The sequence below is a fragment of the Macaca fascicularis genome, chromosome 15, assembly GCF_037993035.2.
Source record: "Macaca fascicularis isolate 582-1 chromosome 15, T2T-MFA8v1.1".
In the NCBI taxonomy this organism is placed as follows: domain Eukaryota; kingdom Metazoa; phylum Chordata; class Mammalia; order Primates; family Cercopithecidae; genus Macaca; species Macaca fascicularis.
In genome coordinates this window covers 111515931-111531504 of record NC_088389.1, presented here as the reverse complement: position 1 = coordinate 111531504, position 15574 = coordinate 111515931, and the positions used below count along the sequence as shown (strand labels likewise).

The window sequence follows — 15574 nt, the reverse complement described above, 5'->3', positions numbered from 1 at the left end:
ATGTTATGATTTACGAATACAATGTGGAATAATTAAATCAATGTAGTTAACATATTCATCATCTCACCTACTTAACATTTTTTGTGGTGAGAACATTTGAAATTTAATCTCAGTGATTTTGAAATTTATAATACTCTTATTAATTATATTCATTATGCTGTGAAGTTGAACTAAAAAAATATTTCTTGTCTAACTAAGACTTTGTACACTTTGACCATCATCTCTTTATTCCTCCCACCTCCAACCTCAGCAACCAACATTCTACACTCTGCTCCTATGAGTTTGATTGTTTTAAAGGCCACATATAAATGAGAACATATGATATATTTGTTTTTCTACAACTGGCTGATTTCACTTAAAGTTCTCCAATTCCATCCATGTTGTGGCAATTAAGAGAATTTCCTTCTTTTTAAAGGCTGATTAGTAGTCCCTCATATATATATATATATATGTTCCACATTTTCTTCCTTCCTTTATTGGTTCAGGGACACAGGTTGATTCTACAACTTGGCTACTGTGAATAGTGCTTCAATGAACATAGGAGAGCTTACATCTCTTTGACGAACTAATTTCAAACCCTTTGGGTAAATACCTAGAAGTGGGATTGCTGGGTCATATAGTAATTCTATTTTTAGTTTTTTGAGAAACCTCCATATAGTTTTCCATAATCGCTGTACTAATTTACATTCCCATCAACAGTGTACAGAGTTCCCATTCCTCCAAATCCTTGCCAATGTGTTATTTTTCATCTTTTTGATAATACCTATTCTGACAGGTATGATATCTAATTGTGTGTCTAATTTGTGTTTCCCTTATGATTAGCAATGTTGAGCATTTTTCTTTTTTTTTTAATTTATTATTATTATACTTTAAGTTCTAGGGTACATGTGCATAACGTGCAGGTTTGTTACATATGTATACTTGTACCATGTTGGTGTGCTGCACCCATCAACTCGTCAGCACCCATCAACTCGTCATTTACATCAGGTATAACTCCCAATGCAATCCCTCCCCCCCCCATGATAGGCCCCGGTGTGTGATGTTCCCCTTCCCGTGTCCAAGTGATCTCATTGTTCAGTTCCCACCTATAAGTGAGAACATGCGGTGTTTGGTTTTCTGTTCTTGTGATAGTTTGCTAAGAATGATGGTTTCCAGCTGCATCCATGTCCCTACAAAGGACATGAACTCATCCTTTTTTATGGCTGCATAGTATTCCATGGTGTATATGTGCCACATTTTCTTAATCCAGTCTGTCACTGATGGACATTTGGGTTGATTCCAAGTCTTTGCTATTGTGAATAGTGCCGCAATAAACATACGTGTGCATGTGTCTTTATAGTGGTATTAATTCGGTGTTGAGCATTTTTCATATCTGTTGTCCATTTGTATGTATTTCTTGAGAAATTTCTAATCTTGTCTCTTACCCATTTTTTAATTGAGGTTTTTTTGTTTTGTTTTCTTGCTATTGGGTTGAGTTTTTTGTATATTTTGGATATTAACCCCTTAGTGAATGTATGGCTTGCAAAAATTTTCTCCCAGTCTGTGGATTGTCTCTGCACACTGTTGTTTCCTTTGATGTACAGAATCTTTTTAGTTTGATGCAGTTTCATCTATTTTTGCTTTTGTTGCTTGCATTTGTGGGATCAGATCCAAAAATCAATTACCTAGACCAATGTGGTATAGTTTTTCTCCTATGTTTACTTCTAATGGTTCTATAGTTTCTGGTCATACATTTAAGTCTTTAATCCGTTTTAAGCTGACTTGTTTATACGTTGTGTGATAAGGGTCCAATTTCATTCTTCTGCATATGAATATTCAGCTTTCCCAATGCTATTTATTGAAGAGACTCATGTATTCTTGACTCTGTTGTTGCAAATAAATTGACCAAACATGCATGGGTTCATTTCTGGACTCCCTATTCTGTTTTATTGGTCAATGTGTCTATTTGCCAGTATCATGCTGTTTTAATTACTATAGCTCTATAGTATAGTTTGAAATCAGGTAGTGACATCTCTAGCTTTGCTCTTTTTGTTCATGATTTCTATTGCTATTTGGGTTTTTTCTGTGGCTCCATGTGAATTATAAAATAGTTTATTCTATTTTTATGAAAAATGACTTTGGAATTTTGATAGAGGTTACATTGAATCTGTATATTGTTTTCAGTAGTATGGACATTTTAACAATATTAATTCTTCTGATCCATGAACACAGGACATTTATTTGTGTCTCCTTCAATTTCTTTCATCAATACTTTACAGCTTCCAGTGTATAGGCCTTCCATTTCCTAGGTTAAATTTATTCCCAGGCATTTCATGTTTCATAGCTATTGTAAATTGAATTGTTTCTTAATTTTAGGATAGATCACATGTTAGGGCACAAAAGAGGCCTCAGCAAATTTAAGAAGGTTGAAGTTATGTTACGAATACTTTCTGAGCACAGTGATATGAAGCTAGAAATCAATACCAGGAGGAATTTTAGAAAATTCACAAATACATGGAAATTAGACTGATATTTGAAGGTCTAACATGTCATTTCATCTAAAGAATCCCTTTTGATTATCAGGGTAAGCCTAAAATTGGATGAAAACACTTTATGCCCTTTGGCAATTCTTTTAACAATTATCTCAACTTTTTGTATTAAAATTAATGGAAGAGCTATAATTTAACACCCTGTTTCTGATATTTTATGTAGCCAATGCAAGCAATATGCTTAAATTACTTCATACCATAGTTTATTCTTTTTTAAAGTTGGATCATGGGCAATCATAATTATATGTACTTTAAGTTTATTGTCTTCCCTATTATAATAGAAAGATAAATTTTGAAATCCTGAGGTATTAGAGTCCTGATGTATTATTCCCTCTCTGAAGCAGAGATGAAAAGAAATTTCTGAGGTCTTAATATCCTACAATTTAAAGTGTCATTGTCTCAGAATATTTGTGGAACTTTCATAAGCACCAATTTTGCAAGCTATTCACTCTCATTCTATACCTTTCCTTCATTCTAGGATCATGTCTATACTACAGACTGACACTAGCTTTTCATTTGATTAACTCTTAAAGAATGTTCCCAATAAATCATTGCCTACAATAATCTAGAGTTCTTCAAAAATATGTCTATTATTAAAATGCAATGTGTGATAATAAGGCAATTGGCTCAATTTTTTTCATGTACTCATCTCATAGCTTGATCTTAAGTGTCCATAATTAACCTGTTCTAATAAGCATTTATTATGTACTAACTACATATCTAGTAATGTGCAAAGGAAAAAAATACAAAGGTGACCAGACACACTCTGGTTCAGAATTTAGTGTATTGACTCTGTCTAGTCATACTTAATTATAATTGATACTAATGTTGCTTTGAGATATATGGAACTTTATTCTCATAATTTTAATATTTAATTTTTAGTCTTCTTTTTATAGGAAGTAACATCCCATTAATTAGTGCAGAATAACTTTCACTTATATAATTTATATACACATTATTTTAAAATTTTGCACAAAAAAGCAGATGTATAAATTCATGTAGCATTACAAAGAAAGGGATGAGGAAGGCTTCTAAATGAATTATTTATTTCAACAAAACAATTTTTGTTAATACACTTGCTTATGGTAAAAAAAATAAACACATGAACTAAAAAATGTAAACCTACACTGCCTTGACATGGATTAAAATCCCTTCCTTTCTTAGCTAATATAGCTTTAGTCGGCAATTATGTACCCCTTATAAAGTATGTGTTTATGTAATTTTAGTAAGCGTAAGGATAGCAAGTGATCCCATATTGCCAGTTGTGTTGGACATTAAAGAGCTATTGTAATTATCATATTGTCATTCAGATAAATTTCCTGAGATATTATTGAATACTCATACCCAGTTGGCTTCATAAAAAGTGCATCTAAATGTTCTGTAGTTGTCACATCACCCTGAAGGGCCTCTTCACCATCTATGAGACTGAAGATATCATATCACCTCTCCACACTCTAGCCATTGTATGTAACTCTTTAGTTATTAGCAAACTAAATATTTTGGTTTGCAATGATTGCCTTGAGACAAAAATTTGACCCAAAAATTTGGTTTGCAATGATTACCTTAAGAGACAAAAATTTGTATGTGACACATAAACACACAGAAGATGAGGCAGATTAAGTTTGAATTAGAAATATTTGATTTGATTTGAAGTTATTCCATTAACTCTAGATAGTATGTTAGAGGGCAGAACTAGACTCTTATTTTTTAGAATGTTTAACTGCTGAGATATTTGGCAAATCTAGGAAGTTGCAATTACCAGTTTCAGAACATTATCAAACTATAGCACTGTCTTTTCATCCTGGCTTTCATAAGGGTTATAAGTTAGAAGATGTACATCTTATAAACTTCTTAAGAAAGGGAAATTTAGATTTATTGTCACAAATAATAATATCTAGAAATCAGTGTGATGCTTTTTAGAGGGGTTGTTCACAAGTGGATTTATTTTTCTGGATGTAAAATAAATTCTAAGAAATGTATTAATTTTTCGTTGCACTAATGATATATCTAAAATTATATCTGGTAAATACCTTTAGCAGTAGAAAATAAGGTCTCTAAGAAACAAACGTCTTATGATGAATAATGATTATTTGGGGTGCTTTAGTGTTGTTATGGGTACTCTCCTATTGATAAGCCTGGTCCTGATCAAGTTTGGCAAACACATTTTCCTCTCAAAAGTAGTAAGGAGTAGACAGATTCTAAGCACTAAATATGATTTTGGTGACATGTTGGGGTTTATTTACCTCCCGTGAGTTTAAGGAATTTGTAGTCAGGGACTACATTTAAAAACAAAAAAAAAAAAAAACAAAAAAATCAAGGAATCATCTTTCAATCACTGAAGATACTATCTGGTTTCAACAATTTAGATACATAGAAACTGTATTTATTCAGCTATTGATCATATTCTCCACAACAATTTTCACGAATTCCTTTAATCCCTGTTAGTATTATAACTGATTCAAGTTAATCTTGTATAGATAGTTGCAGAACCTCTTTATACTTCCTTTTTTATTTTAGAGCAAAACATACATTGTTTGTTTTAGGGTAAAATGAGGCAATGACTGGATCCAAAATAATAATTGTAAATGCAGCAACTATTCAGATTTCAGCTGATGGGCTGTGAGGGAACTACACACCAGAATTTCACTGTTTCTTTCCTTTTAAAAGTATTGTATTCTCATGTTTACTAATTTTTATTCTTATCATAGACAAATATTTATTTCAGAAAGTATAGAAAAATGCCACCCAGTGAAAAATCACTATTTTTCTTCTCCTTTAGACAATATTTTAAGTATATTTTACAATTTCCTTTACATTCTTTTTTCTATAGATGAACTGTGTGTTATTTATGTTGACTTTATACATAAAAATAGTTTTGCTGCGTCACAATCTTTCCTCCAAGACCTTATTCACTGAAGATTTTATCACTTATACTGATATCCTTCTCACTCTCCCTAGCCTAGCCATTATTCTGAGTGACGTAAACTATCCTTGAATTACTCATCTCTAGTGATTTTCACCTCCACTCTGCTTCAGCCATTCATTTCTATGGGCACACATTTGTTGTCATTCCAGACTGCTCCAACTCTGAAATGTTATGTAATGAAACACTAACAATGATAAACCACTCTCAGACCATGACCTTCTCCTCTCCTTCTCATTCACATCCCCTCTCTCACTGTCTTTCTCTCTCCCTCTCTCCTTTCCCCTCTCTCCCTCCCTTTCTCCAGTTGATAAAATTATGCCCTTTACTACAGGAGGCATTCTGTACTTCGATTCTCTCATTTCTCCCTGTAAGCTCCCTTCTACCTCTCCTCAGTTCCCAAACCAGTTTAGATTTTTTTAACCCAGAAAAATCCTTTTCTTGTGAGGGGTTGTTCTCTGTAGTATAAGATGTTTAGAAGCATTCCTGACCTTTACCCCCTAGATTCCATTAGTACCTCCCTCCCAAGTTGTGACAACCAAAAAGGTCTCCAGACGTTGTCAAATATTCTCTGGGGTTTAGGGGACAAAATTGCTCCTTATGAAAACCTGCAACATTAACTCTTGTTTTTTTTTTTTTCCTTACAATGTCCTCTTACTGATTTATGCATTGTCCACCTGTCACAATAGCCTGGAGGCATACCAGTCCCGAACAGCCCTACAGTCTATCTTCTTTATTCCTATTCCTGGGTTTTTAAGCAATGCTTAGGGAAATGACACAATGGTTTCCAATTTCATTACCACCTAGCAGTCTTTCTTTGTTACTGTTTCAGTCCTCCATTCTCTATAATATCTATTTTAATAGTTACCCACATTCTTTAGGATTCCCATGTGTCCCTCTTGGCCCCCGCTTCTGATGCATGGAGAAAATAAGTCTTATATTTCTGTCCCTGAACCTGAAAACATACCTGGCCCATCCTCTCCTCTTTTTCTTATAGTAGAAGGATTCCTCCCTCTGCCCAGTGATAATTTCTCCATATGCCAGCTCCAATCCTGACCTTTTCAGGATTTTTACTCTACTAATTATCCTGTCAACATTTAGGGAGTTTCACACTTATCTGCACAACATGATTTCTCTTTCTGATTACTTACCTATTTTTTTTTTTTGTAGCTTAGTAACCTCTAAAAAGTTAAATTTTATTGTCACTACTTGAATCTCATTTTATATTCCTTATCCTATAATGTATGTAAACTTCACTAGCCAGTATCTTGCTATTTATTATACTTGACCTCTTAACATTTCCTACTGTTTAATTGCTTAAAAGACTGTTTTGTATTGCTGTTGCTTTTAAAACACCATTTTCCACTTTTGTTGACACACAAATTCCATGTCTTTCTTCCAATTTTCAGACATTCTTTCTTAGAATCCTTTCAAGGCTTTTCTTCCTTTAACTGCCCATGTTCTTCAGGGTTCTATGCCCAACCCACTGTCTTCTCACTGCCTATTATCTCCTTGATAACCACACTCACTCCAACAGCTAAAATTTTCATATACAACCCCTGTACAGACTGCTATCTTGCACTACAAAATCATACTCACATTTATATTTCCAGAGTCAAATTAATCATCTTACCACACAAACAAAATACTCAACATATTAAAACATGTCTATTGTTTTTTACGCACTATAATACGATGATGAAAATGCTAGGCACAGTGGTGCACACCAGTAATTCGAGTCTTTTGGGAGGCTGAGGTGGACGTATTGCTAGAGGCCAGGAATTTGAGACCAGTCTGAGCAAGATAGCAAGTCTATAAAAGTAATTTTTAAAAAATTAGCTAAGAGTGGTGGTGTGCTCCTGTAATCCCAGCTACTTGGGAGGCTGAGATCGGGGGATCACTGGAGCCCAGGAGTTCAAGGCTGCAGTGAGTTATAGTGCCACTGTAGTCCAGTCTGGGTGACAGACAAGACCCTGTCTTAAAAAAAAAAAAAAAAAAAAAAAAAAAAAAAAGACACCTAATGGATCTAATAGGGAAAGACAAAGTCAATCAATCAGTTAATTGGAAACAATCAAAATCATCATCAAATGTTTAATTATTGAACTCCAATTCTCAATGCTCTAAAGTACAGGGTGCAATCACTCAATCCTTATATTCGTTTAATCATTCTGTCTATGGCTTCTTCCTTCTACGTATAGCTTGTATGTGTCTATTTCTGTGTGCCTTGCCAATACTCTGTCTCAAAGGATCTTCTTCTCTTTTCTGGATTCTTGTGTAACAGCTTCTTAACTGTTCTGTCTACATGCAGTTTTACACCTTTGAATCTGCCTCCACAATGCAGCCAGAAAGACTTCCCTAAATTCCAATTGTATTCTTCTTCTGTTTAAAATCCCTTAATAGTAATAGCTATTTGTAGAAAATTTACTATGTGTCATGTACTTGCCAAATAATTCTCCTTTAATCCTTACAACAACTGTATTGTTTAAGTATTGTTATTATCTCTATTCTATAGATAAGGAAACTGAGACATGGAGGAAATATCTATTAGGCCAAAGGTCAAATGGTAGACAGAGGATTTGAACCCTAAAGGACTACAATGAAAATTTCTCAAAGATCACTCTTCTGCTTAAAATCCTTCAAAAGCAATTATTTCTATAAGGATAAAATACAAATTTCTGACCTGTCATATAAGCATTTGCACGATCTTAACTACACATATGTCTCCAGCTTTATATCCTGACCTTGTCTTGATTAAACTTTATATCCTGACCTTGTCTTGATTAAACCCTACAATTCAACCACAATAAACTTATTTTACACTGCAGTATGCCATCATTTGTTTTATCCACAGCGTTCTGCCTTCATTTGCGTAACAAACCCCTCCCATCAAATCATACACCCCTGTTTCCATCCCCTTCTGGAACATTCTTTCCTGGTCTTTATACTGACTCACTCATCATTCCAGAATCAGCCATCTCAGACCATTTTCCAAACCCTTACTGAGATTGCTGCCCCTGTTTAATTTTCCCCTTCCTAGAACTTACTGTCTTGTCATTTTCTGTCTAAATCCCACATCTGAATAAGTTCCTGAAGGCAAACATCGGGTACTTCATATCAAAAGTCTTGAAACATTGTAACCACTCTGAAAACACTGGCTGTAGCAATGGTTAACTTGTTCTAACCTTTGTTTTGTCCCTTATGCCTATGAGATTTGGTGTTTGCCGTGATAATTTAATTTTGTGCATATGCCAATTTATGACTAGGATAATTTTTTTTTCTGTCTTAGATTTTCTAATGCAGAAAAATTCTGTTTTCGTATGTATATGGAAGTCTTATTTCAGCCTTTCAAATTTTACCTGATGACGTCCTTGTTTGTTTGAACATGTTTGTATATTTATATTCCAAGGGGCATGAAACTAGGATCCTTGCATAATTTCCAGGAGATATAAACCTGAAAGCACAAATTATGGCATACTGCAACGTAAAATAAGTTCACTGTGGTTGAATTGCAGGGTTTAATTAAGACAGGGTCAGGATATAAAGCTGGAGACATATGTGTAGTTAAGATCATGCAAATGCTTATGTGACAGGTCAGAAATATTTGTATTTTATTCTTATAGAACACCTAGAGACATTTATTTGTATGCCAAAGGTAAGAACCTAGGAATCTTCCCCTTCTCTACCCAATAATTTGTTTACATTGGAGAGATTATTTCCTCTTCTCACAGGAGGTAAGGATGTCAGTTGGACAGCATGGATATTAACTGCCAGATTCCTAATTATAGGGCTCTTCTCTTGTTGTATGACACACACACATGCCAGCCTATCCACATGGCTCTTCTTTCCAGAGTGGGGAAAGAAATTGAAGTGCAGGTAACAGATATAGCTACTACTATGGTTATAATCTGCCTTGATCCAGAAACCTTATGTTTGCATTTAGAATAATATAAACAAATGCAGATATTCAAATCTTATCAACTTCCTGCTTCTTTTTTATAGAAGTCATGTCAACTGGGATACTAATGAGAATGATAAATAATTTTTTGAACTTTTTTTTTTGGCACCATTCTTTACACATGTAGAAAAAGGGTAACATTTGATGATGTCCCAGGGCAAACTGATTGGACTGCTGCATGGGTCCCAGCTACCCCAAGTTCTCTCTGGTTACTTTGAGAGCTGAGAAGGTTAAATTTCAGTCATCTGTGGCCTATCTGCAACCTTTAGGTATGCCACAGTACACTGGTTAGTAACCTTGGCTCTAGAAAATCATTTCAGATAATATTTTTTTTCTATTTTGCAGACATTTTATAGCCTGCCTTATAGTTGTGACTGCTGGGTTTTTGTGTTTTTTGTTTTTGTTTTTTTTTAAATGATAATAGATTCTTGAATGAAGAAATCCATCCAGATCAGGTGCTGGTCCATAGACAGAATTATGGTTCCCTTTGGCTTCATCTATTGTCCACATTCCCCAGCTATAGTGCTGTCCTTGTGGATACATCTCCCAAAACATGTTATGCTGCTAGTGGTTACAAATTTTCCCCTTGAGTTTCTTCCTTCTGCTATTTGTGCTATTCTTTTATTACAGCAAAATTTACCTTTCTATTGGTAATTGCTCTATTTATGGTTGTATAACCATAATAGGTTCATTGCCCTGCGTGCAGGGCAAGTCAATACGCTGAGACACTGGGTGGCAGCAGAGAAAGAGGTTTAATCGTAGGGCTGCTGAACGAGGACATGGGAGGAAACTTCATATTCATCTCCCCAAGGAGTCTGGGGCTAGGGACTTTAAGAGTTTTGGAGTGGACTAAAGTGTGGAGATCGCTGAATGGTTGAAAAGTGCAGGGTGAAGTCTTGGGAAAGGGAGATGAAGAAACTACATTTTCAATACTGATTCGGTTCTTCTGTGAGGGTCTTCAAACTGGTTGGTGTCAGCTCTTTCTCTGAAATTCAGAATCTGCTTAAGCAATTCTTAAAAACCTTATGATTCTATAATCAGGAATCCTATTTATAAGAAGAGTTGGCCCAGCACTTTGGGAGGCCGAGGCGGGCGGATCAGGAGGTCAGGAGATCGAGACCATCCTGGCTAACACGGTGAAACCCCGTCTCTACTAAAAAATACAAAAAAACTAGCCGGGCGAGGTGGCGGGCGCCTGTAGTCCCAGCTACTCGGGAGGCTGAAGCAGGAGAATGGCGTGAACCCGGGGGGTCGGAGCTTGCAGTGAGTGGAGATCGCGCCACTGCACTCCAGCCTGGGCTACAGAGCGAGACTCCGTCTCAAAAAAAAAAAAAAAAAAAAAAAAAAAGAGTTGGGATGCAAATGGTCAGTATCTAGGGCTATGTGACTTTTGATTACGAAAAAGTGGGTCAGAGCACAGCCTAGTTAATGCTTAATTATAACTATATTTTTGCCTAGAATTCTTGTTAACCCTGTGAAGGTGACTTTAGAGACTTTTTTTTTTTTTTTTTTAAAGAGATGAGGTCTTGCTGTGTTACCTAGGCTGGTCTCAAACTCTTGGGCTCAAGCAATCCTCCTACCTCAGCCTTCCAAAGTGCTGGGATTACAGGTATGAGCCACCATGCTCGGTTCTTTTCTTTCTTTCTTCCTTTTTCTTTCTCTCTCTCTTTTCCCCTCCCTCCCTTCCTTCCTTCCTTCCTTCCTTCCTTCCTTCCTTCCTTCCTTTTGACTGCTATGGCTCACTACAAGCTCCGCCTCCCGGGTTCACGCCATTCTCCGGCCTCAGCCTCCCGAGTGGCTGGGACTACAGGCGTCCGCCACCACGCCCGGCTAATTTTTTTGTATTTTTAGTACAGACGGGGTTTCACCGTGTTAGCCAGGATGGTCTCGATTTCCTGACCTCGTCATCTGCCTGCCTCGGCCTCCCAAAGTGCTGGGATTATAGGCGTGAGCCACTGTGCCTGGCCTCGGTACTTTCTATTCAAAATCATTTGTACCAGAAGAAAGCACGTGGACCAAAGTCCCATTGACATGGAGCTACAGGTTCTTAAAGTCTCAATGTAGTAATTTAAATTTTAGATATACTTAGTCCAACTTGGCAGTCCAAGTTCTTTTATACATAAATATTTCTCATTGAACCTGCTACTTTCCCTAAAATTAAATAAAAACTGCCCTTATCTAATGCTCTATGTAGGAAAGTTCTTAAAGGGTTTTAAATAATTTCAAATTTGTCACAATTTATTTTAAAATAATCCAAAATTGCACTTGAATCATATCATAATTTTAAAAGTATTAAATGGAGTATTTTAAAATCAAAATGCTGTCTCATTACTTTCAAAATCTGTCATTATCACCTTAATAGCTAAGAATTAAATGATTCTGCTTGTGTTCCATTTAAATTTTATGAAGGTTTTAAATAGCTGATTAGAATTGGGGAGGATAATCTGTTAACAGAGAAAAAGAAGTTGTAATTATTTTATGGTGGGCATTCATTCAAACATATTTATTAAACTACTCCTCTGAATAAGGCAATGTGCTAGGTATTTTGAAATATCAAAATAAATATGTAAAGTCAGAAGAGGAATATATACACACACATATATACTTCTATATTTATTAAAAAATGACTTTGTGCATACAAGTTATTTTTCTTAATCTTAAAATCTGGAGAAACTAGAGAAAGACTCCTGAAAAATTCATAGTCATATAAAATCAAATAGGAAATTCCAAGTCAGGGATTTGGCTGTTTTCTAATTCCTAATGAGGGGGGAGTCATTTATCGTTAGGGGAAGAGGAGATCGCTATGGACCAAAAGTATCAATGAAAGCTTTATAGGGAGGAAATAGAGACAAATTAGATTTGAGCAGGCCAGGAGAGTGGAGGCAATGCAAACAGAGAACGAGGCACATGTAAGAAGGGGATTTTGAAAACTCATTTGAAAATCAGCTGTGGTTATAGGAATGGGAATGGGAATTGAAGGACAAACAGATCATGAACAAATGAGTCTTGTTGGAAGTAAATAAGGGATGACTTTAGCTTCATGAAGCTGACTATTTTTAGAGAGGATGAGACTGGTTTCCAAAAGAAAGGGAATTGCGGACTGGATGCCTCTACCATCTTTAGGGATCATGAGTTGTGAAATAAGTAAATTATTTGTTTAAACAAGTACGTTTGCATTTGAATTTTTCTCTCATTTTTTACTTTAGTATGATGTTTATAAATCTCTTGCTTTCTGTTTGATTCCTCTGCCAAAGTGTTTGGCTACCGAGTATGTACTTTTAACTTTTTTCCCTTTTGCCCCAAGGATACCTGCCGACAGTGCTTGCGGCTGCAGCATTTACCCTGAGAACTTTGCCACAACGTATCTGGCTTTTATTATTATTTTCACATCACTCTGGTGTGTCGACTTTTGAAACAAAAGAAATCATTGTATTTACAGTATTCTGTTTTTAGTAGTCGTATTTCCATTTACAAAATATAGTAATTCTCGAGGGATGATAACGTCAAATCCTAGAAAATGTAGCATTCCTATGTGTGATATTAACATCATTCTCAAACAATTGTTGGCTGAATTTGATGAACTCGATATTTCCAAACTAGACAATTCTGATGATTCCGATGATTTTGATGTTTGTTCTGTGTAGAAATAACTCCAAGAACAGTTTTTATATTTTAGTTTTATGATGAAACTCAGTCAGATTTGCTTCAGCCTCAAAGAGTGTGTTTATGTCAAATTAAATGATTACTGGCAATGAGCTGTACTTTTTTCCCCCCTAAACGGGAAAAGAGTTAACAATGAATATTAGCCATCCTCAAAACCAATTAAAAGTTAAAAAAACAGATAGATGAGAAGGAATGATTGATTGAAGGCAGAATTAATGAGAGAATCTGTTACATAATCCCAGAAAATAATAATGATTGTAGAGATGGAAAATATCTGAATAGCCTGAAATTCACAAGAACTAATTATTTCAGCATTTTTATTTTTATTTTTTCTTTGTCACTTTCAAAAGTCTTTTATAGATATTAGTCTTTATTTTTATTATTAAATCTTCTTTCCTTTTTTAGGCCATGGATATTTCTTTCTACTTTTTGAAATCTTTCATTTCATTAATCTCTCAATGCTTTAGTCTTTGTCACCATAGCCTTTGTTAGTTTCTGAATTAGAAAAAAGTGTTATCCACTTCTGTAATTTCCTTTTATTTCTCATTTGAGTTCTTTATATATAAAGTTTTATTAAACATTGTCTCTCATCATTTTATTTCATTTGCAGTTTTTAAATGTTTATTACCAGTGACTATTTTTTCACATAGGAGAGTAAATAAGTGAGTGTCTTTCTGTTAAAGGAAAGGCTTTTATTTAATGTTAAAAAAAAGTACTTTAAAATATACAAATACATTTTTAAAAGTATTCTGCACATTCTCTTGCTGTTAAGAACATGTGCATTATAACAAGAAGAGTTACATAGAATCCTATTATTTTATATCTTATACTATGTTTTAAAATGCGTAAGTTTTTGACTAAGCTATTCTGCTCTTAAGCTGGTAGTCCTAAGATTCTCTACTGAGGGCAAGGCCTGTTTCAAATAAGTATCCTGTTTTTAATAAATTAGTGCTAAGCCTGCTTAGCTCTTGGGGATGTAGTTTTAGCAGAAAGAAAATTGGCCTTGCTTATACCCTTTCTTTTGCAGCCCTGAGTGGATTTTTATGCTTGTGAAAATGAGATACTGGCAGCAACCGGAATTAAAACAGGGAAGATATTGGGCCCATTTCCTCTTCTAACTCTGCTAAACCAATTTCACTCTCATAAGTAACTTTCCTTCTCTTGCAGACTTGAGCCTCTCCTGTGTAGAAAATTAGGACAACATCTGAGGAGGTCTAGGACAAGGACAACTGTCCACCAGGGACCAAGCTAAGATTGGTAAACCAATTTTCACTTGTGAACAATGCCAGAATTCAACCCATATGTCTCCCATGGTGAAGCACTGTAGTGCGTCATTAACCCACTGTGCCATTTAGCAGCTTCTCTCTGCTTGCTGTCTTGTGAATTAACATCTCTGCCGCCACCGCACTAGACCCTGGGTTTACTTCTGCTAGCAGTGCTGCTGAATGAATAGCAGTTCTCTGTAACGAGGGATCAGGGCACAGCTCTTTCAAATTTTCAACTGAAAGCAATAGCAATTTGCCATTCAGTCCTATCTTATCATCATCATTAGGATGGGAAATCACAATCTGAAGGCTCGTTGCAATGTGCTGTCAACCTGATATCTTGTAATTTTAATATGTAATACTGTGGTTAATAATTAATGGCTTTAACTCTGTAGGTGGGATCTGAATTTGGCTCCAAGAAAGAAATCCCTTTGAGCTGAAATATTCTTTGAGACTTCAACATCTTATGAAGTTTCCCCTCAATCAGCCTCGTTGCCTTCTTATTTAAATGATCTGCCATCTAATGAATCTGGATCAAAAGCTCCAAGCTTAAAATATACAACAAAAAGCTGCTTCTGGGTGAAGAGTTTGGATCCAAATCAATACGTTTCTGTGCTCTGGCCATTATCACATGCAGTTAACTGCTGGGAAATACTGATGTTCAAAAGATATGGTGGAAAAAGGCACCTGCTTTCTCACGCTGGTTTATGTTTGTCGTCTTGATAAAAATGCAAGGCAGCATATGCAGAAATTGTGCGGAAACACCATTCACATGGTAATTCCTTTGTATTTGAATAACTTCTTTTCAGGTGGTGCACTGAATGCCAGACTTGGGAGGATTTGAGCATCTCCCTGCCTTCAGTTCTTCCGTGACAATATTTTAGTGTCTGGCTCACTTTTTTGATCAAAGAAGATCATTTATTGGGACTTCAGAATGAAGGTACTGCCCCTTGATTTTCCTGGATCACAAGCCGTAATGTAGAAAGGTTTCTCACATTTTGTCTGATGCATATTACTGACAATATAGCCCGGGAAAAAGCTCCTTAATTCTAGCAGCCCAAATCTTCTTTAGTTTCAGTGCTGTTTAACAAGCAGAAAAATAATTGGGTAGACTCAACGTAACACCTCATAAATCAAATCTCTGATAAATTTTAGTAATACTTCCTTTTGCAGGCTTCAATTATACTCTGCCTTTCCAAAATGTTAGGTTGACAGTCTGTACCTGCCTGGTGTTTAAATT

At 35.5% G+C, this 15574-nt stretch overlaps 1 long non-coding RNA gene across 1 annotated transcript in view; it reads left to right on the top strand.

Annotated features, from left to right (window-relative positions):
* Positions 1–15275, top strand: part of LOC123569095 (uncharacterized) — a 131876-nt gene extending 116601 nt beyond the window's left edge. Inside the window, exons 2-3 of the long non-coding RNA XR_006692622.2 lie at positions 14237–14326; positions 15144–15275. This is a non-coding gene — a long non-coding RNA (uncharacterized lncRNA). The remainder of the gene's footprint in view (positions 1–14236; positions 14327–15143) is intronic.
* Positions 15276–15574: the final 299 nt, after the last annotated feature.